The sequence below is a fragment of the Scylla paramamosain genome, chromosome 11 (genome assembly GCF_035594125.1).
Source record: "Scylla paramamosain isolate STU-SP2022 chromosome 11, ASM3559412v1, whole genome shotgun sequence".
In the NCBI taxonomy this organism is placed as follows: domain Eukaryota; kingdom Metazoa; phylum Arthropoda; class Malacostraca; order Decapoda; family Portunidae; genus Scylla; species Scylla paramamosain.
In genome coordinates, this window is record NC_087161.1 from 7,317,501 (window position 1) to 7,321,678 (window position 4,178).

Genomic DNA, 4,178 nt, shown 5'->3' on the forward strand with positions numbered 1-4,178 from the left:
TAAGCTCTCATATTAATCAAGACTGAATTGCAGCCGAAAGAGAGAGGGAAGGGAGAGGCGAGAGAGAGGGAGAGGGAGAGGGAGAGGGAGGGAGGTAGAGAAATGAATGAGGGAAGAAGCAAAGGAATGTGTGAAGGAGGAAGAGGAGGAAGAGGAGAAGGAGAAATCTGCGTGAGTGAGGGAGGGTGGGAGAGAGTGAGGGAAGGTGGAAGGGAGGGAGAGTAGGTAGAAGGGAGGTAGTGGAGGAAGGGAGAGAGGAGGTGGAGGAAGGAATGTGGGATATATTCGCACACGCAAGAAAACGCAGAAGACGTGGCACAGAAGAAAGAAAGAGAGAGAAAAATAACGAGAACAAAATGCACAAAGACGAAGAGGAAGATGAAAAAGGAAGAAGATAAAAAGAGGTAAGTAAGGTAGAAATTAAGAAAAAAATAAGACAGAAATAGAAGATAATTATTCTCTCTCTCTCTCTCTCTCTCTCTCTCTCTCTCTCTCTCTCTCTCTCTCTCTCTCTCTCTCTCTCTCTCTCTCTCCCTGCTAGTTATTCTCTCCTATCCTTCTCCCTTCCCGCAGATGAAAAATAAGAGAAAAACATAGAAATTAATTAAGATTATACAAGGTGAGTAAGCTAATGTGATTACCTGGAGAGAGGGAGAGGGAAAGGGAGAGGGAGAGGGAGAGGGAAAGGGAGAGGGAGAGCGAGAGGGTGAGGGAGAGAAGATGATGGGAGGTAAAAGGGGAGATGGGAGGAAGATGAGGGAATGAAAAAAGGAAGACGAAAATGAATGTGAGAGAGAATAAAAAGGAAATCAAAGTGGAGGAGAAAATTTTGAAGTCATTCGAGAGAGAGAGAGAGAGAGAGAGAGAGAGAGAGAGAGAGAGAGAGAGAGAGAGAGAGAGAGAGAGAGAGAGAGAGCACAAAGGAGGACAAAGTCAGGAATCTTAAAAACGTCACAAGAAAAAAATAAATAAATAAAAAAAATAAAACACTTAAAACTACAAAGGAAAGAAAAAGCCACCGCAAAAATTTATTGGAAAAAAAAAGTAAACAGGAATCAATTCATGTCTATTGTGAATAAATCCCTGGAATTCAATTATTGCTTACATTGGAGGATGAGGGTGCTTGGTGTGTGTGTGTGTGTGTGTGTGTGTGTGTGTGTGTGTGTAGCGGAGAGTGGAGCGTACATGCATCTATTAGTCTTCATAATCTACAAGTGAAAAATATATAATGCCTAATGGAGAGGAAATTATTTCATAGTAACTCCGTGTCTGTCTGTCTGTCTGTTGGTCTCTCTCTCTCTCTCTCTCTCTCTCTCTCTCTCTCTCTCTCTCTCTCTCTCTCTCTCTCTCTCTCTCTCTCTCTCTCTCTCTCTCTCTCTCTCTCTCTCACACACACATATATATATATATATATATATATATATATATATATATATATATATATATATATATATATATATATATATATATATATATATATATATATATATATATATATATATATATATACATATATTATATATATATATATATATATATATATATATATATATATATATATATATATATATATATATATATATATATATATATATATATATATATATATATATATATATATATATCTTTGCTGCGGCTACTACTACTACTACTACTACTACTACTATTACTACTACTACTACTACTACTACTACTACTACTAATAATAATACTAATACCACTACAACAGGAGAAGGTAGCAGACACTTCCGAAATGATAATTACTCCCAGTGAAGTTTCAAGCACTGGACCGATTAGTACTGGATTAGTGCTGCGAACTTTCCAATGACCATGCTGTGACCTTCCTGAACGTTTTCCTTTGTCTCACAACACAAGGGGGCAGTCACAGCCTGTCCTCTAAAGACAACTCTCCTCCTTCATACAACTCTACATACACCTAATATACGCACACCCTTCACTCAAAACTCAAAATTTTATTGCGACTCCTAAACCAGCTTCGGAGTCCCCATCTGGGGAGGGGACCACAAATGTCCTCAGGTCGTACTGCTCTGCTTTTGGTATCGAAGCTCTCCTCAACATTTTCTTTATTAACGTCTGCAACATTCACGGCCTTAGATATAATTTTCAGTTTTTAGAACACCACCTATCCTCTACTAAACCTCATCTTCTTTTCATCGCCGAAACAAAGATGTCTGAGGTAACTAACAGTAGCCCCTTCTTTGTTCCCTCCTACATTCTCAATTCTCATTTTCAATCCAAAGCTTGAAGTTGCGTCTATGTGCACAGCCCCATAATTTGCTCACATAATTCAAGAGCACACAATTCACACATATTTCAAGAGCACATAATGTGTGCTCTTGAATCTTCCGAATTTTTCACTATCTGGCTACGACTACAGAATCATTTTCAAACTAAATTTATCTGTAGTGTATGCCTCTCACCTAACTCTTCTGACTATAAAAAGAATAAAAAAATTGACTATCTAACTTCTAAAGTGGAGCACATTCTCACTCTCTTTCCTTTTGCGGAGATCTCCATTCTTGCAGATTTCAATGTTCACCACCATGTTTGTTTTTTCTCTCTCTTCATTGACCATCCTGATGAAATGGCCTTTAACTTTGCTACCCTCCACGACCTATAGCAATTAGTACAACAACCTACTCGTATTCCTTACTGCCTTGGAGATACGCCCAACATTCTAGTTCTTTTCCTAACCTCTGATCCTTCTACTTATGATGTCACTCTGTCTTCTCCGTTGAGCATCTCTGATCAGGACCTTATATCTGTATCTTGTCCTATCTTCCAATTCTTCCTCAAGATCTCCCAAAGCAGAGGTGCCTCTGGCGTTTTGCCTCCGCTAGTGCCTGAGGATGCCTGAGGAAGTATTATTCAGATTTTTCTTTGAGTGACTACTACTTGCTTGTCAGAGACCCGTCTGTGTGTGCTGAGCGCATAACAGAGTTGATAGTGTTTGGAATGGAGGTGTACATTCCTCACTCTTTCTCTTGCCCTAAACCTTCCAAACCTTGGTTTAACATAGTCTGTTCCCGTGCTATACATGATAGAGAGGTGGCCCATAAAAGTTACTTGAGCCTTTCATCACCTGAAGCTCATGCACTTTATATTTCTGCACAGAATCATGCAAAGTCTGTTCTCCAATTAGTCAAAAACTCCATTATAAATAGAAAATGTCATTATCTTTCTAGATCTAACTTCCCTCGTGACTTCTGGCACCTAGCAAAAAAATATCTTTAATAACTTTACTTCTTCATCTTTCCGTCCTTTATTTCAATCTGATCGCACCACTGCCATCTCATCTATTTCTAAAGCTGAACTCTTCGCCCAGACCTTTGCTAAAAACTCTAACTTGGAAGATTCATGGCTTGTTCCTCCCTCTCCTCCACCCTGTGACTACTTCATGCTAGCCATTAAGATCCTCGCAGTGATGTTTTCCATGCCCTCGCTGGCCTTAACCCTCGAAAGGCTTATCGACCTGATGGGGTCCGTCCTATTCTTCTTCGAAACTGTGCCTCCGTGCTTGCACCTTGCCTAGTCAAACTCTTCCGACTCTGTCTGTCAACATCTACCTTTCATTCTTGGTGGAAGTTTGCCTAAATTCAGCCTGTTCCTTAAAAAGGGTAATCAGTCTAATCCCTCTCACTACCATCCTATTGCCATTGAGTCTATCTTCTACAGGAAGATTCTTAAACATTTATCACTTCACAACCTTCTATCTCAGCCTTTTGCAAGCTGCATCCCCAAAAGCTGATTCAGTGCAGTGGGGCCCCCTCCTCCCTGCGCCACCCACCCAACACCCTCCCCAACTATATCATATCTATCTATCTATCTATCTATCTATCTATCTATCATATATATATATATATATATATATATATATATATATATATATATATATATATATATATATATATATATATATATATATATGTATATGGACCTGATGGGGTCCCTCCTATTGTTCTCCGAAACTGTGCCTCCGTGCTTGCTCCTTGCCTAGTCAAACTCTTTCAGCTCTGTCTGTCAACATCTACCTTTCCTTCTTGCTGGAAGTTTGCCTACATTCAACCTGTTCCTAAAAAGGGTGACCGCTCTAATTCCTCAAACTACCGTCCTATTGCTTTAATTTCCTGCTTATCTAAAGTTTTTGAATCTATCCT